At 48.0% G+C, this 26591-nt stretch overlaps 1 long non-coding RNA gene across 1 annotated transcript in view; it reads left to right on the top strand.

The window, feature by feature from the left end:
* Positions 1-26052, top strand: part of LOC146177757 (uncharacterized) — a 47393-nt gene extending 21341 nt beyond the window's left edge. Inside the window, exon 3 of the long non-coding RNA XR_014701340.1 lies at positions 25113-26052. This is a non-coding gene — a long non-coding RNA (uncharacterized LOC146177757). The remainder of the gene's footprint in view (positions 1-25112) is intronic.
* The last annotated feature ends 539 nt before the right edge of the window (positions 26053-26591 follow it).

Here is a 26591-nt window from a genome sequence, read left to right as displayed (position 1 = left end):
GCTAGTGTATCTGTGGCGCAAGTGTGGCGCAAGTGTATAAAAGCGGAGTGCGAGAATAAACGGGGGTTCATTTCGTCGCTTGGGAGCTCGGTGTCTGGACTGCTTTCTCTGGCAGCGTTCCGGCGCGGGTGCAACGGCGCCCCCCCCTGCCTGGGCTAACACGACATGGTGTCAGAAGTGGCCGTCTACGACATGATGGCAGATGGTCAAGAATCCTCCCACTGAGCCAGGCACCTTACATCCAAGATGTCGAAGACGCCTTCAATACGGCTGCATGGACTGCAGCAACCGCCACCGCTGGACTTTGACCGCACGTCAGAGTGGCCGGCGTGGATCGAACATTTCGACGACTTCCGATATGCAACGGGACTCAAGGAATGCTCCGGGGAGGCTCAGGTACGAACGCTGTTGTACACAATGGGGAGGCAAGCTCGTGACATATTCAAGACGTTTTCTCTATGTGACGAGGACGCCAAGAACTATGAAACCGTAAAGAAAAAGTTCGACGGGCACTTCGTAAAAGAGAGGAACATCGTGTACGAAAGCGCCTGTTTTCACAGACGCGTACAAATGCCAGGAGAGTCGGTAGACCAGTTCGTCACTGCGCTACACGGCTTGGCGGAACGTTGCGACTACGGTGAACTAAAAGAACGAATGATCCGAGACAGACTGGTTGTCGGGCTCCGCGACGCAAAGCTCTCGGAAGCTTTGCAAATGGATTCTCAGCTAACGCTGGCTTCGGCGCTGTCGAAGGCTCGCTTAAAGGAAAGCGTCCAAAAGCAGCAAAGTACTCTACGAGGACAGCACAGCCATCAGTCATCAGAAATTCGTGACCAGGACCCCAATGTGGACGCGGTGGTTCAACAGAGGCACAAGGGACGTCTGCATGGGCAACGAACGCCGGAGGTGCGGCAGCATGCGCAACGAACGCCGGAGGTGCGCTGTCCTTTCTGCAGTGGCGACGCCCACCCCAGGACAATGTGCCCAGCCAGAGCTGCCAGGTGTCTTCACTGTGGCAAGAAGGGACATTTCGCAAAGGCCTGCTTGAAGAAAGCAACGGCTACCGCTCAACGAAAGGTACGCGTCTCAGCGGTCAACCAGGAAACTGGAGAGCTACGCGTCTCAGCGGTCAACCAGGAAACTGGAGAGACTTTTGTGGGATCAATAGATGCATGCAGAAAAGCGCGATTTGTTCAGGTGCGCATTAATTCTGTGCCCATTTTTGCAAAGGTTGACTCAGGTGCTGAAGTGTCAGTATTACCAGCAACGTTTCCGGGATCACCGTCCCGACTGGTAAAAACCGATGAAATCTTGCTAGGTGCAGGAGGCAGTAAGCTTAACGTACTAGGCAAATTCGTAGCAGAGATCGCATGGAAAGAGAAAACTGTGTATCAAACATGCTACGTTGTCAGTCCGTTACGCGACGTCCTTCTAGGATTACCTGCACTTGAGGTCTTAGGTATCGTGAAATTTGCAGACGCGGTCGAGTCGGGAAACCTGCAGTACGAGACGCGTTTTCCAGAAATGTTCCGCGGTCTAGGTACGATGCCAGGGCAGTACACCATCAGGCTACAAGCTGGCGCTATCCCGCATGCCATAAGCGCTCCACGCAGGGTACCAATTCCCCTGAGGGAATCCCTGAAGCGCGAAATAGATAAAATGGAGCGTTTAGGCATAATCAGGAAAGTGGATGGGCCCACCGAATGGTGCGCCGGAATAGTTCCGGTAGTGAAGCCCTCAGGAGACCTGAGAGTTTGCGTAGACCTCACTAAATTGAACAAATGCGTAGTTCGAGAGCGATTTACGTTACCAACTGTGGATCAAGCTCTAGGGTCACTGTCGGGAGCGAAATGGTTTTCAAAGCTCGATGCCAACTCAGGCTTCCACCAGGTGCGACTCAGTAAAGACTCGGAAGAGCTAACCACGTTCTTAACACCCTTCGGTAGATACTGTTTCACGCGACTACCCTTTGGAATTACCTCCGCTCCGGAATACTTCCAAAAGAGAATGTCTGAGATACTAGGTGGCCTGCCGGGGGTCGTTAATTTCATGGATGATGTCCTAGTGTTTGGCGAAAGCAAAGCTCAACACGATGAGCGTTTAAGTAACGTGATCACACGCCTAGCAAGGGCAAATGTGACATTAAACAAAGAGAAATGCTTATTCGGGGTTAGGCAAGTGCGTTTTTTGGGTCACATTTTGAATGAGGAAGGTATTCACCCTGATCCAGCGAAGGTCAGGGCTATAAAAGATTTGAGAGCACCCAGAAACGTTACTGAGCTTAGAAGCATTTTGGGCATGGCGAATCATTTGGGCCGCTTCCTGCCACATTTAGCCCAAGTGTCTGCTCCCATGCGTGTTCTTTTGCACAAGGATAGGGACTGAGTCTGGGACAGCAATCAGGAAAAAGCGTTCCAAGAACTCAAAGAGCTCATTTGTTCAGCGCAATGCATGGCTTTGTACGACGCTTCGCTACAAACCACTCTTTCAGCTGACGCATCGTCTTTTGGTCTGGGAGCAGTTTTGTTTCAAAAGCAAAAAGACGGGCGACGTAGACCAGTTGCATTCGCTTCTCGTTCGCTAACCAAAACCGAGCAACGGTACTCCCAGATCGAAAAGGAGGCGCTGGCGTTGACGTGGGCAGCGGAAAGGTTTGATGAGTATATACGTGGTCTGGAAGTTGTTTTTGAAACTGACCACAAGCCCTTGGTGTCGCTGTTGGGTCACATGGCAATCGATGCTATGCCGCCAAGAATTCAACGTTTTCGTCTGCGCCTGATGCGATGCAGTTTTTCTGTATTATATGTACCAGGCAAATCGCTAACCACTGCTGATACTCTTTCACGTTCGCCGTTAGCTCGTACGAAAGTGGAAAGCTGTTTACCTGTCTCAGAGGTAACCGCTTACTCGAAAGCTTGTTTACTGGGTTTAGAAACAGGCGACGATTTCTTGAAAAGAGTAAAAGAAGGTCAAGCAAAAGACGAAGTGTGTCGAAGCTTGCGCACAGTGTGCAAAAAAGGGTGGCCCAGGAAACAAAATGTTCCCTGTTATCTTCTGCCGTACTGGCAGGAACGTGCATGCATTACTTTGGTGAACGGGTTTCTGCTCAAAGGTATGAGGCTTATCATTCCTCAGACCCTTCGCAAGGAAGCGCTAAGCAAACTGCATGACGGTCACCAAGGCATCTCGCGATGCCGCAGTGTGGCTAAAGGTTCTGTCTGGTGGCCGGGACTTAGCACTGAGATAGCGTCATTCGTGAAACAGTGCAGCGTTTGCGCGAGGCATGCGCCAGAACAGATCGAACCGATGATTGCATCGCCAACGCTCTCTTTTCCTTGGGAGAGAGTAGGGGTCGATCTGTTTCAAATTCAGGGACGGCAATATCTTGTCGTAGCAGACTATCTTTCGCGATACCCAGAGATTGCCATTCTTCCGTCAACAAAGTCTGCTACCGTGATAAGCCGAATGAAAAGCATTTTTGCGAGACATGGCATTCCCGAGTGTGTGGTGACCGACAATGGTCCCCAATTTGTCAGTGCCGAGTTCTAGAAATTTGCAAAACTGTATATCTTCCGTCATGTCACCTCGAGTCCGAGGCACCCCCAGGGAAACGGGGAAGTTGAACGTATGGTAAAGACGGTTAAGAATCTCATTCTAAAATCGGACGACCCTTACTTAGCCTTGCTGGCTTATAGGGCCACACCTGGTGTTCTGAATGTCAGCCCAGCGGAGATACTGATGGGTAGAAGGCTTAGTACGAGAGTCCCAATGCTGCCTTTGCACCGCAATCCGGGACAATGCTGTCTGCAAGAAGCGGCAGCCAAGGACCGTAAAGTTAGAAAGGAGCAAAGCCGCCACTTCGACCGACGTCACCGGTCTAAAAATCTCCCAAAGCTGGAAGCAGGTGATGTGGTGTGGGTGACTGATCTCCGTACCAAAGGTACAGTGCTCGGAGCAGCACCACAGCCGCGTTCATACCGTGTTCAAACGGAAAACGGGGTTAAAGTCCGTCGAAATAGGAGAATGCTTCACCGTCTCCCAAAAGACCGGGTAGATAGCGGGAACTACGAATTTCCGGATAGTCAGGAACAGCCCAGCAGGGCCGGATTGGTAACTGGAGTAGACAACCAATTTGACGAAGCTCCGGAAGCTTTGGTGCCTCTAACTCAGACGGAGACTGACAGTGGCAATTCTCAAGCTAGAATTGTAACTACGACCAGATGTGGAAGAGTTGTTCGCAAACCTATAAGGCTGGGCGTGGACGACTGATGCTGGAGTCACTGTGTTTTGTCGTGTTTTCTTGGGTGTGTTCCAATGTTATTTTGAAGTGTATGCATGTAAAGTTAATAGTGCTTGAATAGGGGGATATGCTGTTATCATCTGTTTTGGTTTGGCTTGGCTTGGCTGGCAGCTGCGACTGCGATAGTGGCGCTAGTGTATCTGTGGCGCAAGTGTATAAAAGCGGAGTGCGAGAATAAACGGGGGTTCATTTCGTCGCTTGGGAGCTCAGTGTCTGGACTGCTTTCTCTGGCAGCGTTCCGGCGCGGGTGCAACGGCGCCCCCCCTGCCTGGGCTAACACGACAGCTGCTCCCCACTGTACGACAATGACCTGTCCTAATGCCTTCCTTCCTAAAGCATGCAATGACTGAAACCATCTTTCACAGGCACTTACGTGCATCATCGACCCTGCGCGTTTCAGAGCCACAATAATCGCGCTGTTGGAATCTGATTAATCCCAAGCTGTTTCACGAATTTATTTTGGATGTTTTCGTTTGGTTGCTTTTTACTGACTCAAATATACCTGTATTCTTTTTTGTTGAATTTCGTTTTGAGCTATTTTCAACAGTATCGTTTTGTATCAGGTTTCCTCTTGTACTTGATTTTGTTCTGTTTCACTGTCCCCACCCCGTCTTTAATGCGAAGGCCCTTAGGCTCCAATAAATGAAAATGAAATAAAATGAAATTAAAACAATCAGGTGCCGCTAAGGTGATGTTGGCAAAACAGGCAAGAATAATCCCCCCTGTAGCATGCAACAAATGGAACCTCTGTTTCTACAAGCGAAAGCTCATTACAGAAAACATTGATAGGGTTGGTGTTGCGCATATATTGATTGTTGCATACATTGCTAAGATTGAGTGCTCAGCGTACAAAATAGAAGCTGCAGCAAGCTGCTACGCTACCCAGAAGTTGGTTGACAGACGAACTTCGCTCACTTATTTTAACTCCATGGCAGAAGAGGATGCTAACGTTCAGGAAAATGTTGGGCACTTTAAATTTGGGTGGACGACATGTAGTAATAAATCATACAATGGTAGGCTTTAAAGTGAACTGCAGAAGAAATTATACAACTTTCATTAACAAAAAATGATAGGAACACCCTTATTATCTAAGAGAGGAAGGTAAGAGAGAAAAAAAACACTGTCAAAATAGAAAGCGACCTTGCGCTGCAATCAGCGTGAGAGTATTGTCATTTGCCACCGAAATGTACGGAGTGATAAACAGCTTCCCATCTAGGCTAGCTGCGCAGAAGGTAGGCTAAGCTCGCTATTTCTACTTTCTTCTACTTGTTCTTTCTCGTTCTTCTAATTGTCAACTGTCGCAGCGCCGTGAATAAAGTTGACGAGTTGCCTGGCCTGGTGAGGTCTGTTGACGCTGATATTATCATAGGGACAGACTCTTGGCTAGATGGTACCATTGCGGACAGCGAAGTATTTCCTTGGTCATTCAATGTGTATCGCAAAGATCGATCTAGATACGGGGGAGGTTTTTTATTCTTATCAGTGAGGTACTTAAGAGCGATTGATAAGCATTCAACTGAGTCCGTGTGGTGCCGTTTATTGCAAGAAGACTCAAGCTTTGTTGTAGGTGCCTTTTATCGGCCCCCGTCCTCTGCTTCGGAAGTAATGCGTCAGTTGCGCAAAATAGCCGGCGCTTTTTCCCCCGACTCTGTTGTTCTTGGAGGAGATCTTAACATGCCTGATGCTACATGGAAGGACTGTTCTTGTGTTCTGAGAACCAATAACGCCGATTACTGTGAACTGAAAGTGATGTCTGACATACTTGGTTTTTTCCAACATGTCGTGCAGCCAACTCGCGGAACAAATATTCTTGATCTGTTCTTTTGCAACGCTCCTGATTTTGTATCTGATGTTTGCTGTATGCCTGGCTTTAGCGATCACCACAGCGTGGTCGCTAACCTTGTCACTACTACTCCTAAACCTAAAACCGATGTTCCTAGAAAATTGTTTTTTTTTTCGATGACGGGAAATATAAACAAATTATGCATGGCTGCGCGATGAAGGGCAATATACACACATTATGCATGGCTGCGCATTTAGATATCAATGACCTGTGGTTGATATTTAAAGATAAAAAGTTCATCACATAACTGACCTTCATGTATAAAGGGAATCGTGTAGCAAAGAGAAGAGAAAGGAGAAACCTTGGATAACTGGTCCACTAATTCGATTGATACGAAGGGGACAGCGAGGTTATTGACTATATAAAAAAGGTAAATCAGTTAATGCGTTTAATAAGATCGAAGAACTAACGCCGTTGTATAAGACAAAGATACGTGAGTGCCGCAAACTTTTCTTTTATAACTTAGTTTCTGTCTTCCAAAACAAAAAGAAGTTCGGGACGTTCATGAAACGCTGTGGTAAATATAAGCTGGGTGTGCCTAATTTGGAGCATGGGGGTTCTTTAGTGTGCAATGGTTCTGATAAGGCGACACTATTCAATGAATTTTTTCAGTCTGTGTTTAATCCCGTATATCCCCCTCTTGATCAAATTACTAGTTATCAAAAACTCACGATGCCGCAAGTCGAGCTTTCTATTAATGGTATTTCAAGACAACTTGAAAATTTAGATATGTGAAAGACTGCGGGTCCTGATGGCATTTTACCCAGAATATTAAAGCACTGCTCTATTGTCGTGTCAAAGTACCTTTATGTGACCTTCACTAAGTCACTCTTAGATGCAAGCTGCCAGATGACTGGAAGATTGCCAACTACTCTCAAAACTGGAGCCAAATAAAATGTGTCAAATTACCCACCGATTTCACTAACTTCAGTTTGTTGTAAACTTCTCGAACATATCCTGTATTCAACAATAATGAAACATCGTAGTTCACTCGGGCTTTTCAACAATAGTCAACATGGGTTCGGGAAAGGGTTTTCTTGTACACATGAGCTCATAGAATTCTATAATAATATATCATCGGCAATTGACAGTAAATGTCAAATCGACTGTGTATTCCTGAACTTTCAAAAAGCTTTCGATACTGTGTGTCACTCAATACTGCTACCAAACTTGGTCGACTAAATATTGTGACATATATGCCCTGCATCGCTGGAAGTTGAAGATAACAACGATCAGCAACAGTGACACAGAAGAACACACAGTGGTAGCAACGATTTATGGTAGAATAAGGTCGGCGCTGCTGTGTTTGTGTTTGTGTGCTGTGCCAGCCTGGACTAACCTTCGTGGACTAACCTTGCTACGTATCATCTTGGTGGAGGTGAATCAATATCCCCGTACGCGCCGATTAGCCCATTTACGCTGCCAAAAGCTGGATTTACGAAGCGGCCGCCACCTACCTGAAATCACAAACACGTCTCAGACATCCACAATGATCTCCGAAGCAGCCCCTACAACCGCGGGAACATCGGCTCAGCCAGTTGTTCTAACGAAAATTCGCCACCCTCCCATCTTTAATGGCGACAACAATCCAGACGTTGACGATTGGCTTGATGAGTATGAGCGCTGCAGCCGGAACAACCACTGGGACGCCACCATCATGCTCGCTAACATCATCTTTTATTTGGCGGGAACAGCTCGAACATGGTTTCAAAACCACGAACAAGAGCTCGTTACCTGGGATACCTGCAAGCGCGAGCTTAAGGACTTGTTCGGGAAATCAATTGGACGCGCTCTGGCTGCAAGAACGGAACTTTCTTCTCGTGTTCAATCCCCCACGGAGTCCTACCTCGCCTACATTCAGGATGTGCTTGCGTTGTGTCACAAGATTAACACCTCCATGCCTGAAAGTGACAAGGTAGGGAGTATCCTCAAGGGTATCGCGGATGATGCGTTCCACATCCTATTCTGCATGGATTGCTCTACCGTCGACTCGGTGCTCCACGCCTGCCGAAAATTCGAGCAGGCTAAACAAAGACGTCTCGTACATCGCTTTGAGCGTCTTCCGAACACGGCGGCTACCTCATCCTGTTATGACCTGGCCCCTTTGCACCAACCCTCCCATCCCACGACCGTGACTCGAATCGTCCGCAGAGAACTTGAGGCCCTAACTCCTGCACCACTCTCGTCTCCGCTGCCCGACACCGTTGCCATGATACAGGCCGCTGTTCGCCAGGAACTTGCAAACGTCGGCCTCTCCTCTAGCTCCATGCCGCCCCCGCCACCATCGCACCCTGTTCCTTTAGTGGCTGCTACAACCACCAGCTGTGTCTCCCCACGTCGCTACCTTGGTCACAACCCTGCAGAGTGGCGCACCTCAGACGACAGGCCAATCTGCTTCATTTGCTGTCGAGCCGGCCAAACTTCGCGGTATTGCCGTAGCCGTACTTTCCCCACTCCTCGCTTCTATTACAACGCTGATCGTTGGTATTACTATGGACCTCGACGCTTTGTCGCCCCGCCAGAGGAGCCCCGCTCCGCTTATGATCGACCTGCATACTCTCCTCCTCAACCAGATGAACCTTGCACCGAAACCGTCCCAACTGCTCGTCGCTACGGCCGATCTCCATCTCCCCGGGCTCATCGATCCCGTTCACCGTTACCTTGTCGCGGCTCCTCCCAATCATGCGCCGGCACCTACTCGGGAAACTAGCGAATGCAGCGCCCGGAAGTGACACTGCATTACCCAACCGGACTGTCAACTCGGAACTGACCCTCGCAGCCAGACATAACCTCATTGACATTTTTGTGGGCGGAGTCTCAGTTTCTGCTCTTATTTTCACTGGTGTCCACATTTCCGTCCTCAGTGCCTCGCTCCGTCAACGCCTCAAAGAAGTCCTCACACCCGCTCCCTTATCTACCGTTCGTGTTGCTGATGGCAACACAGCTACTGTGATTGGTATGTGTTCTGCGAGAATTACCATCGCCGACCGCCATATCCCTGTGCTATTTACAGTCCTCACCAGTTGCCCTCACGAAGTTATATTAGGACTCGACTTTTTAACTGCACATTTCGCGCTCATTGACTGTTCTTCTGGACTGCTTCATCTTGACCTCTCAATCTCTTCTGACAAACAAGCCTCTGATACTTCAACGCTCCGTCTCCGCTCCTCTACATTTACTCGTCTGCCACCAGAAGCTGCAGTGTATGTGCTCATGTCGCCTTTCCCCTCCGTTCCTGACGGCGACTACGTTGTTTGTCCCATAACCGACGTGACACTGCAGCGTAGAATCGCTCTCCCTCACACCATCGTGCACGTAGAAAATAACAACGCTTATATTCCAGTCTTGAACTTCGGCCTTTTTGTGCACGTTCTTCCTGAGGGCATTACTCTCGCCGAACTGCTCCCACTCTCTGACGTCACAGTTGCCGCTCTTTTACCTGACCCTGCTGCTAAAGTGTCGACACGACCTGCGCCGTCCCCACCACCGGAGGCCCGCATATCAGGAATGGTCGTACCTAACTTGCGCCCTGACCGTGCTACAGCACGTACGAGCCTTCTGACTTCGAACAGCGATATTTTCGATTTTGGTGACCGCCCCTTAGGACAAACGTCCCTCGTTACACATCGCATCGATACCGGTGACGCCAGCCCAATTCACAGAAGACCTTATCGAGTCGCCATTTCTGAACGTCGCGTCATACAAGATGAAGTGTGACAAGATGTTAGCAAAAAACATTATAGAGCCTTCGAGCAGTCCTTGGGCGTCGCCTGTCGTGCTTGTTAAAAAGAAGGAAAATACCTGGAGGTTCTGCGTTGATTACCGACACCTGAACAAGATTACAAAGAAGGACGTTTACCCGCTCCCCAGGATAGATGATGCCCTCGACTGCTTGCACGATGTCAGCTATTTTTCTTCCATTGATCTTCGTTCCGGTTATTGGCAGATCGCTGTCGACGAACGGGACCGAGAGAAGACGGCCTTCATCACTCCTGATGGCGTGTATCAATTCAAGGTGATGCCTTTCGGCTTGTGTAATGCGCCCGCAACCTTCGAGCGCATGATAGACTCTCTCCTGCGTGGCTTGAAATGGACGACGTCCTTGTGCTATCTCGATGACGTCATTGTATTTTCTTCTACATTCGAGAGCTATCTCCGTCGCCTTGATGCCATTCTTGGCGTCTTTCGAAGACCTGGCCTTCAGCTGAACTCGAAGAAATGTAGCTTCGGCTGACGTGAACTCAAGGTGCTCGGTCACGTGGTCGACGCCCGTGGCGTTCAACCCGATCCAGACAAAATACGTGATGTAAGTGCATTTCCTACACCCTGTTGTACCAGTGACGTACGTAGTTTTCTTGGGCTTTGCTCCTATTTTCGGAGGTTTGTACCCAACTTCGCGGTGACGGCTCGTCCACTCACCAATCTTTTGAAGAACGACACTCCATTTTGCTGGGACCAAGAACAATCCCAAGGCTTTTCTGCGCTCATTGCAGCCCTCACCAACCCGACCGTCCTGGCTCACTTCAATGCCTCGGCACCAACGGAGGTACGCGCCGACGCCAGTGGTCACGGTATTGGTGCCATACTTGCCCAACAGTAGATGGGTCGCACTCGCGTCATTGCTTATGCTAGTCGCCTCCTTTCTGCAGCTGAACGGAATTACTCGATCACAGAACGTGAGTGCTTAGCCCTCGTGTGGGCTATTACAAAGTTTCGCCCTTACTTGTTTGGCCACCCGTTCTCCGTCATCATAGACGACCATGCCTTATGCTGGCTTTCTACGCTGAAGGACCCTACTGGTCGCCTGGGCCGTCGTGCCCTCCGACTTCAGGAATACACTTTTTCTGTCGTTCACAAGTCTGGCCGTCTGCACGCTGACGCCGATTGCCTGTCCCGCAACGCGGTCCGCCACCTGCGAGCGAGTGTGACGATGACACATATGTGTTGGCCTTCTCTGACCTTTCAAAAATTCGACATGAGCAGCGCTTAGATCCGAAGCTTAGCAGCATTATCAGTCGCCTCAGCACTGATCACTTTGACGCTACCCTAGCCATGTTTGTGCTCCACAACGGCATCTTATACCGACGGAATATGCGACCAGATGGCACCGAGCTTCTGCTCGTAGTCCCCGAACACCTGCGTACCTCCGTTCTTCAACAGCCGCACGACGCACCCACCGCGGGTCATCTTGGCGTATCTCGTACGTACGACAGCGTCCGCCGCCGCTTCTTTTGAACAGGCCTCTATCGCTGTGTTCGTAGTTACGTGGCTTCTTATGACCGAAGCCAGCGACGGAAGAAGCCCTCGGTTATGCCTGCTGGATCCCTGCAGCCGATCGACATCCCAGTAGACCCGTTTTCCCGAGTTGGTCTTGATCTCCTCGGGCCTTTCGCACTTTCTGCGTCGGGAAATAAAAGGATTGCGGTGACCACGGATTATACTACGCGCTACGCTGTCACCCGAGCGATGGCCACCAGCTGTCAACTGACGTGGCTGCGTTTCTTCTCCACGACGTCATCCTGCTCCATGGTGCTCCACGCCAGCTGCTCACTGACCGTGGCCGTTGCTTTCTTGCTCGAGTAGTCGACGAAATTCTTCGGTATTGCTCCATAAAGCACTATTTTACCGCCGCTTACCATCCACAAACGAACGGCCTCACCGGACGCCTCAACCGCACGCTCACGGACATGCTGTCAATGTATGTCTTGGATGATCAGTGAGACTGGGATATTATTTTGCCGTTTGTAATGTTTCCGTACAATTCCTCTCGTCACGACACAATGGGCTCCTCACACTTTTATCTTCTATACGGCTGTCACCGTCCCCTTCCGTTTGACAGCGTACTGCCTGCCACCGTTAACGCCATTTCCTGCGTTCGTGACGCCATCTCCCGAGCAGACGCCGCACGTGTTATCGCTCGTCGCCGACTAGCTTCCTCCCAAAGTTCTCAAAAACAGCGCTATCATTCTCGCTACCGGGATGTCCACTACTCTCCGGGCTCTCTCGTCTTGCGCTGGACTCCCGCTCGTAAATTAGGGCTGTGTGAGAAGCTCTTGCCACGCTACGCAGGACCCTACCGTGTTTTACGGCCGGTCACTCCTGTGATATACGAGATCGGCCCTGTACATCCGCCACAACAGTCCTCTATGCCACGCACCGAGATTGTTCATGTCGCCCGAATGAAGCCGTACTACCCCTGTAGTAGTTCGTCCTAGTGCGCACCGGGACTGTGCTTTTCGTGGGGGGGGGGGGGGGTAATGTGACATATATGCCTGCATCGCTAGAAGTTGAAGATGAGAACGATCATCAACAGTGACACAGAAGAAGACAAAGTGGTAGCAACAAGCGCAAGGGGCTGTGCTGGTGTCCTGTTCTGCATTCTTCTCCTGACTGTTGATCCTGTTTTGTCTGCAAGCCTGACCGTTCTCTCTGCCTGACCGTTCTCTCTGGTGAGGCCATTTAACGTCGGGGATTGGCCAGGATTTGTTTTAAACCGAACCTAGGACTATAATGTCTCTAGCTTCCCCAGGGGGGGGGGGGGGGGGGGGGGGGTTCGACATCCTGGTTTGCCAGTCTGCCGACCCAAAGCTTGGACTTGGAATCTTTCGGACGAAATGGAATAAGTATAATACCGGTGGCATTTGTGCCAATTGGGGATGGATTCCTGAAGTTGAAAAATCCAAAAATAATTCAGGAGCAGCTAAAGGCTGTCACCCCCCACTACCTAGAAATCTCTGAGGTGCGTCCGTTTGGCAGGAGAGGTATCCTATGTAAGTCCTCGAATTTACAGTGTGTGTCGGACTTGCTTCGATGCACATCGTTTGCATCATTGCCTGTTAAACTTTTATACCTGAACAGCTGGCATGTGCAAAAGGTATTATACGCGGCGTGGATTCGTCGGCTTCTCCGCAAGAAATGATTGAAGAATTTAATGAGGCTGGCATTGGCATCTTATGACTATTCCGTTGCAGCAGGGATGCTGGTGGCTCTAGGGTGCCGACAGAATCAATGATAGCGACGTTTGCCGGGGCTAACTGTCCAACAGAGATTAAAGTATGGCCCATTGTGTACTGTGTACATCCCCTGCAGCCTCGCCCTTTGCAGTGCAAAAACTGCTGGCGATTCGGACACAGCAGCAAGGCGTGCAAATCCGCGTCACGCTGCAGACTGTGCGGAGACAGCCATTCATCTGACATGTGCACTTCTGCTGTGGTAATTTGCGCACTATGTCACGCAGATCACCCTGCTGATGATGGTACATGCCCAAAACGCGCAGATGAACAAACTGTTATTAATATCATTCAGCATAAAAGGTGTTCTAGAGCAGATGCCTATGCCCAACTAGACCATAAGAGGAATTCGTATGCAGCTTGTGCAAAAACAATAGCTTCAGATGTGGAAACAGGCATAACAAAGTCGGTTGTCTCAGCTGTAGAGAAATCTCTTGAGGGTTTCTTCGAGTGTATGTTAAGCACATTTACAGAGGCTGTGTCACAGGTCATAGCTACAAAGATTGGTTCGACCGAAATTGCAGCTTTGCAAGTTGACAACCCTGGTATAGCTGAATGCCATGCTCCTATGGTTGCTAGGGCCTCAGTTGAGGGAGATTCTACCCAGACGACGCCTGCTCCTTTTTTGTCAATGAAAGTACAGGGACAGGGCCCTGTGGATACCCACGTGTCCACCGTTTACCCATTAGATGTAGAGATGCCATGTTCGTCCCAGAAGTGTCGCGCTTCTTCCTCTCCCTCAAAATCCGCCCATTCTAACACTAAAAGTAAAAAAGGTTCCCCTAATCCTCATAATAACATTGATGTCTTAAATGAGGCTGTTACAGCCTCCCGGATTCTACAATAATCATGGCGGGGTTAAAAGTACTACAGTGGAATTGTCGTTCAATTGCATCTTCGTTTCACGATTTACAGAATCTTATCTCAAATTTCAACCCAGACATAGTTTTATTACAAGAAACTTGGCTTTTGCCAAATCGGCCATTTTCTGTAAAGTATTTTAGAACTTTTAGATGAGATCGCACTAGCGGCCGGGGTGGCGGCTTGCTAACATTAATTTCATCAAAAACAACTCATCGGGCGAAGGTGTCACACAAAATTCTACGACAAGACTGCGAACTGCTTGCAGTTGATATCGCAATTACACAGTCTGCTCCTCTCACTATTGCAAATGTCTACTTCCCAACAGGTGTCCGTACAACAGATGATTTGAGTGATCTTTTGAGTTCAACAAACGGACTGATTATTGCTGGCGATTTTAATTCACACCATGTTATTTGGGGTTACCGTTCAGATATATGTGGGCAGCGACTTTGGAACTGGATGTCTGTAAATGATGTGCATTGCTGTAATAGTCCAGGCATAACCTTCATGCGAGCAGCTGCTAGGTCAGTAATTGATTTAATGTTAGCAGCAAATGGAGTAAGGGTCTCATCATGGGCTACGGTGGATTGTGGTACATCTAGCGACCACTTTCCAATTACGTTTAATATAGAATCTACTCCCCTTAGAGTAACTACTTGTGAACAAAAATTTATCAACCATAAACTCTTTAAAAAGTTTGTGAACTTCTCTTTTTCCTCAATAGCATCATCTCAGCATTCTGAACGTGCTCAACAAGCACTCTCTTCACTGCTAGATGACATTGAGCGTTCAGTGTTCACTGTGAAATCGTCTGTCCCTAACAAAATGTCATGCCGATGGTGGAACGAAGAATGTGAGAAAGCATTCCGTCGTAGAAAAGCTGCGTGGAAGAGGCTTTCCCATAACCAGTGTCCCCAAAATTGGATAAATTATAAATTTTATGCGGCTTCATTTAAAAAAACTATTCGTATAGCAAAGGATGAGTATAATGCTAATATGAATATCTATCTCTCTAATCCAATTAATCGGAAGGCATTGTATAGGTTCATGGAACGCAACCAAAATTCTACTCCACCACATGTAACCGAGTCAGAGGTGTTATCACCCAATGAAGCAAAAGCGAAACTTGAACAAATTGCGAACGGTCTTGCTATTCGCTTTCAAGCGCAGATGGTGGCTCCCTTACTTCGACCTACACCACGTGCTGATTTCGTTGCAATTGAGTCACCGGAATTGCATTGTATAGCGGCTGCTCTGAAACCTGCAGCTCCTGGGTGTGACGGTATTACAGTGGCTATGCTGAAAGCTTTAGTGCAAGACCACTGCTCGGAGGTGTTGAATATTGTCAATTTTTATCTGGAAAATGCTTGGTTACCTCAAGACTGGAAAGTTGCAAAAATTATACTAAGCCTCAAAGATCCGAAAAAAAGCTTAAATTTGGATAATATTCGGCCAATTTCTCTGACTTCAAATCTAGTGAAACTTATTGAACGCATAGTTCACCGCCGCCTCACAAACCATGTGATGACCCTGAATGTATTTAATGATGCACAAATTGGTTTTCGTCAAGGGTGCTCCATTTGGACGGCTCATACAATTTGGAAAGTAGAATTAGGTTAGCAATGAAGAAAAAAGAAGTGTCGGCATTGGTCACTTTGGATATCGCCAAAGCATATGACAGTGTAGAACATTCTATTCTGTTGAATAAGATAAACGAAATTAGGTCGCCTTCTTAAATGTTTGCATGGTTAAAAGAATTATTAAGCAATAGAAAATTTTTCTGCACGAGAGGTTCTATAACTTCTGAAACTTATATTACCAAACTAGAGGCGTGCCTCAGGGATCGGTGCTGTCTCCATTGCTATTTAATATATTAATGAGAGATATTCCTGTTCATCCAAATATAAAATTGTACGTGCATGCGGATGATATTGCCTTTTTCTCTTCTGCACGAGATGTTCATTCCTTATATCAGCTATTGCAAGCCTACTTGAATGCCCTTGAAGTTTGGCTCGGTAAAGTAAAATTAACTCTCAACGTGAAGAAATCCTCAGTACTCGTTTTCCCACCGGCACACCCTCTTTATATCTCCCTTGTGTATTGCGGTTCACAAATCTCACAGGTTGAATCATTAAAATACTTGGGTGTATTATACCACTCCCAATTAGACTGGCGGCCTCATATCAAAAGTAATTGCCTGAAAGGTGAGCGAGCCCTTGGTCGCCTGATTCGAATTAGCCATAACAAATTCGGTATGCGTAGAGATACTCTTTTGTTTCTCTATAAAACTTATTTGAGACCAATTCTGGAGTTCGGCTGTGTTCTTTTCTCGGGCAGTCCTAATTACAAACTACGACCTTTGTTGCTACTGGAGAGGCGCGCTTTACGACTATGTTTGGGGTTGCCAAGAACAGTTTCAAATGCAGTCCTCTATTTAGAGGCCCGTGTACGTGACTTGAACTCTCGATTTGAGCTGCTAACTGTGCGAACCTTTTTAAGAGCACTGGAATCTCTGCCTGGAGTGGCTTCTCCCATTTTTATTACACACCAATCTCAGTTTCTAGATTATCATTTGCCGCAATATAAGCAACCACAATTTGTATTTACTTAGTCCTTGCTGTCCAAAATTGCAGTTTCGCTTAGGTCAGTAAGACGTGTTGGCAATGTTCAAGCTACTTCCACACCGTGCTTTGACCAGTCGTTGCCATCTAATGCAAAACACTTGACTACCACGGTAATAAAGGGACACCTTGAAGATTATCTATTACAATATCCACGACACGTACCTATTTTCACAGATGCCTCACAACGAAATGAAAAAGCAGCAATAGGGATTTACTCCAAAGCACTTGGAGTTTTTCTGTACGGATCCCTGATTACACACCAATATTTACTGCTGAATTGCTTGCAAGTGGTTTGGCCCTTCAAAAAGTTCTCGGTAATGCTACTCACGTAATCATACTCTCTGACTGCCTGTCAGTCTTAGCATCATTAGAAAGTCCCAAAATGCGTCTTTTGAAACAAACCCTGATGTTTTTCCTTCCGATACACTTACAGGAAGTACGTTTTCAGTGGGTTCCGGGACACTGCGGCATCGCTTCTAATACAATGGCAGATTATTTAGCAAATTCAGCTCTCAGTGGGCCTGTTGCCGATGTTGTGCCCAATATTATCTTGCTAAATATATCCCGTTTTGAACGATTTCAAACGTTAAACTCCTTGAGCCATGAGCCACTCCTTGCGACTACGGATTTTAATCATTTAAATTTCCATTGGAATGTCCGATGTTGTACCTCGAGGCAATGTGAGGTTTCCATGACGCTCATGCGTTGTAGAATTCCTTCCCTCAATCTTTATTTATGTCGCTCTGGATTCACACCGTCCAATCTTTGTGCGTCATGTAATGACGTGGAAACAATTGAACATTACATCCTCTCCTGCCACAGGTATGCTACTCAGAGAAGACATTATCTAGAAATACCTCTTGCTCGTCTAGGACTGCCATTTACAGTTCCTGTCCTCCTCTCCTTTGGTGCAACCATCAAAGGGTATGCCCTAAAATCGGTGTGTGAATTACTTCATAATTATAATATTGCTACTGGAAGATTTGTGTGTTAGCGCTGAGCTGTCTGAATTGTATTTTTTCTTCTTATTATTTTTAGTAATTTACAGTTTTATTCCTTTTTTTCATTGCTTTCTATTACATCGCCTCAAAATTTCAAGTTATTTCAGCAACACTAGCTCCTAATTATTAGGTTATTTACATCATATAGCCAAATCGACATTATCAAAAATAGTATGTCACCTACAACGAATTCTGGCCAATCCCCCACTGTGGGTATGTGCCATTACAACGAGGGAGAAGAAGAAGAAGAAGAATTGATGCTAGAATAAGGTCGACGCTGCTGTGTTTCTGTGTTTGTGTGCTGTGCCAGCCTGGACTAACCTTCGTGGACTAACCTTGCCCCGTATCAATATTAACCCTTCTGTGTATAATTGGATCGAAGACTACTAAAATTGCAGGAAACAGCGGGTATTAGTAAACGGAAGTGCCCTAGTCTTGTGGCGGTCATGCCGGGAGGGCACCAAGGATCTATTTTGGGGCCACTGTTGCTTCTTACTTTTGTAAATGATATTAATGACGGCAGTAAGTCTCGAGTGCGGTTGTTCGCGGATGATTGTGCCTTGTACAGCAAAGTGCCGTGTAAAACGAATTCCACACAGCTCAGGGATGACCTCAGACGCATTGAGAGTTGGTGCGCAGCATCCATAGAATGTCCCTAAATGTTAAAAAATGCGTTCACGATTGCTTCAACAGGAAAACTAAAAATAAATTATTGTATCAATATTCCCTCTGTAGAGAATTAATTCAGTCAAAAGCGACGTGTAAGTATCTAGGTGTTATTTTCTCCGGGGATGGTAAATGGTTGGTGCATGTCAATAGTTTAGCAAGAAATGCAGGTAGATCTCTTAATTGCTTCCAATGCAACTTAATACATGCGCATAGGGAGGCTAGAGAGGCGGCGTACCAAGCATACGTCGGGCCCATTGTAGAGTATGCCTGCCCTGTGTGGGATCCGGTTTGCAGTATTCATGCACAGATGCTTGAGCGCATACAATCTGCCGCTGCGCCATTTGTCCTTGGCCTTTACAACCACTTCCTTAGCACAAGTAAAATGAAAAAGGAACTGGGCTGGGTTTCATCGAGCGAACGCCGCAGGGCTCTACGTTCAAAGCTCTTTTATACAATCTATCATGGTCAAACAGGAGCTTCATCCAAAGCATATTTGCACCCCACGCATTATGCATATTCACAAATTGATCATAGTCACAAAGTGCGACCGTATATTTCAAGGACAAAAATTTTTCAGTATTGTTTTTTTTTGTCTAAACCACCAAGGAATGGAATGCACTGCCAAGTTAAGTAGTGAGCCGTAGCACGGCGGATTTGTTTGATAAAGACTTGTATCCCCCGTAATAATTCCATATTTGAGCTGCGAGTTTTTACTGAATAAACATTTACTGAATAAACGCCATGCAGCTCTCTAAAGCCTCGTTAGCGCCTACGGCTTGACACCTCTGCTCGAGCGCATTCAGCGACCCTTTCAAACTTTGGTTTTTGCATGCAAGTGCCTTCATGGTCTTGCTTAGGTACTGACATGTGCAGGAATGTAGAGTCTTTGTCAAAAGTGTAGAGTTCAGGGGTTCTGCTTCTGAGCCGCTTCGTGCGGCTTGTAATGCATGTCCAGTGTTCCAAATCTCTCGACAGTAAGAAGATGTTTTGTCTACCTTCTCCAATGAAAAGGACCTCCACTAACGCTAGATTAGCGCCACTATTTGGCTCGAAAGCAGACCCCCCGGGCTATACACTTATGATAAAGGCTGTACGTCGATGACGACGGCGGCGAATAGCACAAAAAAAGTTGCCCGGTCCCCCTCGGGGGTATGAGCTGCTATCGGAGGGCACAACAAAAAGTGGCCGCTTAACATATATGATGTGTTTTTGCACTGAAGGCGTAGTTGTATAATCCAGGTTAACTAACCAAGAGGAGGTATAGTGCCTTTATTTACCTCTGCGCCTACTACAGTTGGTTCGAATCATATTATGTGCCATTTTCCTGTTACAAGTTTTTATTTAGTATGCGCCCGTTACGTGGTGCGTGACATTTCACTGTGATGGCGGCAAAGTGGCTTTATTAAGGGATCAGGCCAGAGAACCTCTGGAGCGCGTTGTTTTGTTCTGCGCATGCGACAAAATAGACACTGCCATTGGAGAGCTCACCGCAAAAAATAAGGAAAGGTATTCCTTACTTCATGTTCCCATAATAAACAAGTTCAGATCTATTACCGTATAAACAATAGCGTGTCCACGATAGGCTGCGAATAGAAAACTGCAGTGTCAAAATAGACCACGATGAAAGGTTACCGACAAGAACAGGACTACAATATTTCTACGAAAGAAAGATGATAGCGCGAAATTAAATGAAAGAGCAAATTTAAACACATAGTTTTCGTTGCTGCGTTCTATTCGCGGAATGTTTCACACCAGCCTGAAGGCGGGAACCCGAATTTCAGGCATTAATTTGTCGCGCATGCGCAGAAAATGACATCCCGTGCCGGCGAATGGAGTGCCTTTATTTACCTCTCAGCTTGCTGGTTTGCTGAGGAGACAACGCCTATAATATTCAGAAAAGCAGGTTACATTGAAAACAAAATGCCTGATTACATTTCTTCAAAGCGAACGGCAGCCACCTTTGGCGCTTGGATGGGTTACTTCGCTTCACAATTTTTTCTAGGGCCTAGGTAAGGTATTTTAGTGCAGTCGGCGAGCTGGGTGACCAGTCAGAGCAGCACCATCATGTGTAAAGGGCACACAAGGGCCGCAAGTCTTTCAAGGACCGAAACGAACGAGAAGAGCGGATTTTAATTTTCTTTTACATATTCCTATACGTCTTGAGGATTTATTGCCTCAGTTTATTTTTTTAAAAACTTCATTAAAACCTAATATAAAAATTGGGCTTCCCTATGATGACGCCATGAATAGTTTATTCTGTTGAAATAACGGAACGTAGCCGGCGGCTGGAGGCCAAAGGACTGCCCCTTTATTGATAGGTGTGCTTGGTTTTATAACAGAACCGCACTGATTACAGATCATGATACGCAAGAATGCGGCACGTGTAAACACTCAAGCTTATGCTATACATCAGCACGCGTATCTGATAACACTGCATCCCCTCCCCCTAAGCTGGAGTACGTAAGACGATCTGGGGGCTTCCGCAGGCGAGTCGAACGACGTGGTGGTGGTTGTTGGTCTTCGGCTTGAGAGCTGACTTCCGGTGCCTCCGTACCTTGGCGAGTTTCTGCCTCCCCGGAACTACGCTGAGCTCCGTCGTTGGTCCGGTCATGGCTCTGCTTGTTAGGTGATGAACCTGTGACTAGTCGTGGCCGGAGTTGGTCTACGTGGCGTCGTTGCTGTCCCTCAGGTGTTTCCAGTGTCACCATGCGTGCTCCCGTCGTGGACACTACGGTTGCCGGCATCCATCTCCGGGCAGACTGAAACTGGCGCGACCATACATGCCTGCCAGGTTGAAACCGGGTCGGTACTTCTGCTGCTGCTGGAACCGCTTCGCTCGAACCGTCCTGTCTTATCACCTTGGTATCCGTGATAGAAGCTGTCAGCCGGGTTCGGGGACGGAAGGCCAACAACCGTTCCGCTGGCGATTTTCCTCCTTCCAAAGGTGTCGTTCTATAACGGAATAAAAACTTGATTAGTCGTTCTTGCAGTGTACCTGTTGGATTCTTCCGAAGACCTTCCTTTATTGTTCGCACGGCCCGTTCCGCCAACCCATTTGACTGGGGATGGTATGGGGCGGTTCTTATGTGTTTCACTTGGTTTTCCTGCAAGAAACTGGACATGGCGGAGCTTGAAAATTGTGGTCCATTATCCGATACCACACAGAATGGCAAGCCAAAGCGTGCGAAAATACCTCGAAGTACTTGAACGGTGACCTCCGCTGTGGTCGTTTTCAAAGGTATGGCTTCAATCCACTTTGTCTCAGCATCAACCAGCACAAAAACTTGGTAGCCCTTGATGGGGCCCGCAAAGTCCATATGAACCCTGTACCAGGGCCTGTTGCTCACCGGCCAGGGACTGGGAACTTCCGCAGCCGGCATGGGCCAGCATTGTATACATTGCGGGCAACTTCGAACCAACACTTCGATGTCCCTATCTAACCCAGGGTACCAAAACAACGCCCGAGCCGTGCGCTTCATGGCACTGATACCGGGGTGACTGTCGTGCAGTTCCTTTAGCATGCTTTGTCGCGCCGCCTCCGGCAACACTACTCGATGACCCCAGTAAATCAGGTCGTGACTGGCCGCGAGCTCGTTGCGGCGAGAAAAGTATGGCATCAGGTGTTGCTGTGCTGCTGATAAATACCGTGGCCAGACATGTGCGATCCACCACCTGATCTGACGAAGCGTATCGTCCGAGCCGCTTAGGTCCACTAGCTGTTGAGCGGAAAGGGCGGTGGAATTGAGGCTCTCCGTATAAAGTACGTATTCCATGGGCTCTTGCCCTCCTCGGTCTTCCATGCACGGCAGTGGAAGGCGACTGAGAGCGTCTGCGTTAGCATTTAGCTGTCCTGGCCGATACTCCAGATCATAATGGTAAGCCGCCAGTAACAACGCCCACCGCTGAATTCTTCCTGCTGCCATTTGCGGAATCGGCTTTTCCGGGTGGAACAGACCTGTCAGTGGCTTGTGATCCGTCACCAGAGTAAAATGTTTCGCCAACAAATAATCTCGAAACTTGGTAACACCGAAAACCAAAGCCAGCGCTTCTTTCTCCAGTTGCGAATAATTCCGCTCCGCAGGTGTCAGTGCTCTTGAACGGAACGATATGGGATAGTCCCGGTTTCCAATTCGGTGTGACAACACAGCGCCGACCCCCACTGGCGAAGCGTCGCATTCAAGCCGCAACGGCTTTTCGGGGTCATAGTGTACGAGAAGCTGTGCTTTTGCCATAGCCTGCTTTGCTGCCTGGAATGCTTCCTCATGCTCGCATCCCCATTGCCATCGCGCTCCTTTAGTCAACAGCCTATAGAGGGGAACCAGCGTAGTGGCAAGGTTGGGCAAAAACTTGGCGTAATATGTGATCAATCCCAAAAAGGATTTAAGCTGGCTCACCGTCTCCGGTCTGGGTGCAGCTGTGACGGCCTCCATATTCTCAGGGGGGTGTAGTCCAGTTGCATCAATCTTGTGGCCCAAGAACGAAACTTCCTTCTCGCGGAACCTGCATTTGTCACGGTTCAGCTTGAGCCCATTATCGCGCAGCCGCTCGAAGACTTGCCGGAGAGTTGAGTTGTCGTTCTGTTTTTCGGCAATAATGATGTCATCTAAGCACACCTTGACGCGAGGGATGCCTTGTAGAACGGACTCGAGGCGACGCTGGAACAAAGCTGGAGCCGAAGCGATGCCGAAAGCGAGGCGGTTGTATGCAAACAACCCTTTGTGGGTGTTTAACACGGCCATTTTTCGTGCCTCGTCGTCCAGTGGAAGTTGATTATATGCGTGCCGTAAATCCAGAGTGGTGAACACCTCCCCTCCGTACAGAGATGCGAAGATGTCCTCGATTTTTGGTAATGGGTACTGTTCCAAATGTGTCGCCTGATTCACGGTTAGTTTGCAGTCACCGCACTGTCTAATTTCACCGTTCCGTTTTACTACGGGCACGACAGGCGTAGCCCACTCGGAAACTCTCACTGGTGAAAGCACTCCTTCCTGTACCATGCGGTCAATTTCTGCAGATACCTTTTCCCGAAGCGCGTAGGGCACTGGTCGAGCCTTGAGAAAGCGTGGTACCGCGGCCTCTTTTTTGTGTAGTTTCACGGGCGGCCCCTTACAACGACCCAAACTATCCTCGAAAATTTCCGGAAACTCCGCCAAAAGTTCGACTGTCGCTGCGTCACCCTGAACCAGATGTACTTTCTGCGGCGCACATTCTTCCAGTAGTGCCATGCCCGCATTCTGGAAGGCTTGGATGGTGTTCCGGCCGCACAACAAAGGCCCGTCGCAATCCACAACCACGAGCGAGCTGTCCACTTGCGTGTTACCGCATTCGACTTTCATGGCCACTCGGCCAAGGACCGGAAGCGGCCCTAGGAAGCACGATAGGCGCAGTGCCGTCTTCTCTAGTGTCGGCCAAAAGTCGCGGTGGTTCTCGAATACCTTCCTTGGAATGACGCTGACAGTAGACCCTGTATCCACGAGCATGCGCAGGTTACGACCTTCCCAGATGAAATCCCTTTCGAATGGCCGTACGGCCTCGTTAGTACTGTAGCTGTGAGCCACCAAAGCGTAGAGCATATCTTCTTCACTGCCGTCGCTGCCGTCTGCTTCCTTCACCGCGTATGTTCCTGAAGGGTTAGCGCGACCACTGGAGCACATCCGGGCTAGGTGTCCTTTCCTGCCGCACTTGTGACACGTCGCTTTCTTGTGTCTACACACTTCTGAAGCATGGTTCGAGCCACATCTCCCGCATTGCGAGGACTCGGTCATGGATCCTTGCTTGCGTCCGGATTTCTGCGGATACCAGCTGTGCTTCCGTACGACGTTGGCAGACGCCCCGTTGTTATTCAAGCTCCTTTCTTGCATCACCCGGACATTCGCCTCGGCGGTTTCCGCGGCTAGAGCAAAAGCTTCTGCCTCTGCCAGGCTCAGCTTCTTTTGCGATAACATATGCCGTCGAGCTTGTTCGTCACGGATTCCGCAGACAATCCGATCCCGCAACATGCGATCCAAAAACTTATCAAAACTGCAATCCTTGGCGAGACGCCTCAGGTCGGTGATGTAGTCCCGTACCCTTTCGCCGTCCGCTTGGTTCCGCATAAAGAAAGCATAGCTAGCTGCTATCTCATTGGCTTGGGGATCAAAGTGATTGTCCAGGAGCTGTACGACGGCCTCGTAGCTCAGAGTGTTCACCGATTCCGTCTGGCACTGGCCTTGAAGCACGCGCACCACGTTGTCACTCAGTGCCGACACCAGAAGCGCACGCTGTTTTCCTGTATCTGTGATGCTGTGGCCCTCAAAAAAGGCCTCCAAACGAACACGGTAAGTGCCCCAGCTACTAGTCGTGTCGTCGAACTCGGGTGGCCTGGCTGCCATCGTGCAGCAACTATCCCATCCTCGTCGCCACTGAAATAACGGAACGTAGCCGGCGGCTGGAGGCCAAAGGACTGCCCCTTTATTGATAGGTGTGCTTGGTTTTATAACAGAACCGCACTGATTACAGATCATGATACGCAAGAATGCGGCACGTGTAAACACTCAAGCTTATGCTATACATCAGCACGCGTATCTGATAACACTGCATCTGTGAAAAGGCATATTTGACCCAGCCTTTTCCTTCGAAAATAGGATGAACATCTTCAACTTACCTATTGATTGTCGGCATTCCTTTTTTTCTCCTCTTAAAAGACTTCGACGTGGCGCTTGTGTAATCATTGAAATCGAGAAGGGAATTTGGTCATTACATTGCCAGCTCTAGATATTGATATAGCTATATTTGTCACTTTTGTTTTTGTTTCTTTTGCAGGTCAATGGATTGTGCGAGACTCAGCCCTCGATGAGGCTTTCAGACTATTTGGCGTAAACCTCCCTCGGGATTATTCCATCGAAAGGCCTTCTTTCTACGGACCACTGAGTCACGAAGACGTGATACTTACACATGCCTACAATACCTTTGAAGTAATCGGCCCGATCCAGCGTTACAGTATGGACCGACGAGCAATGATTCAGGTTATATTCAAGTCTTCTTGGGATGTTAAGTGTCCTGTGGCGTTGAGTGGCATCTGGAATGGGAATCTCCATCTCCACATGAACGGGATAACAAGTACCATGCAGTTTGCATTGCAAACGAACCTCGAGAATAGGACATTTACTATTGAACCGAAGTCCTCCCACCCAGTATGGCTAAGCTCGTACTGGATCCACGTCACCGGTGAGGGAGATTGGTATCTGAAAAAGATTGCCGAGTACGTCTTGGAACTTCTGTTTTCTTTTTTACAAAGTAACCTGATGTCAGACTTTTTTCGTTACCATGCTCTCGAAATTGCAAATGTTGCACTTAATGCTTCGGCTCCTTTTAGCTTTTACGTGTAAACTGGTCTCGTACAGCGTCGCTGCAGAACACGATTGTGGAAAAATAAAGTTTGCGCGAAGTTTTGGCTATCTTTTTTTATGCAATTGTTTCTATTAAGCAGCAATCGGCCCAAACCTTTTTTCTATCCAATACATTTAACGCAGCCACTCGGACTGCATGGACCGCCGCTCTGCTCATGCACCCACGTTAATAACCAATGCAGACACTTATTATGCCTTGTATTTTTGAAATAAAGTTTCAAGTACTACGTACATGTTCCTCTTGCGTGGTGAGCACTGTAATGGTTCTTATGGCAAGGAAGCAAGTTGGCAATCAACAGACACGTTGTGTCAGATAAAACGACTATAAAAGAATAATGGAATCTATGAGAAGCAGGAGCTAAAAAACACCTGAAATTATGGAATATTTTAGGAAATACTCAAGCTGCGCCTTTAAGGGTGCATCGGGATAGCATTATTGGCCGCATTTATTTCACCGCTCTTCGAGCACATGCACTTTTCAACGCGCCTATCCCTTGATTTCTTTTTGTACATCTAATATTCCACGCACACTAATTAGCGCAAAAATGTCGGTTAAAATTTTATATGAAAGAGAACGCGGCGTAGACAAAAATTCCTAAGAAAGTTAATCCCATAGAAGCCGCCAGTTAAATTAGTGTCAGGAGGCTCAGGATCCAAGGGTTGTGCAGGGATGGATTGCAATCGCACCATAAATAAAAAGACTCACCAACTAGCCCAGCTTTCTGCTTTGACTGCAATCGCACCTTCCGCATAAAAGGCGAGTGACGTCACAAAATTTTGCCACCAGTCGGCGCATTACCATATCACTTCCCTGAGACCAGAGGCATCCCAGCGAGTTTTCGTCGCCATATCACCCCGAAGCAATTAACTGCCAGGACCATGCCCACAATTT

This window comes from Amblyomma maculatum, chromosome 10, assembly GCF_055883805.1.
Source record: "Amblyomma maculatum isolate TAMU_Amacu chromosome 10, ASM5588380v1, whole genome shotgun sequence".
Taxonomy (NCBI): Eukaryota; Metazoa; Arthropoda; class Arachnida; order Ixodida; family Ixodidae; genus Amblyomma; species Amblyomma maculatum.
The sequence above is the reverse complement of the archived record's forward strand: the minus strand, read 5'-3'. Positions and strand labels throughout refer to the sequence as shown.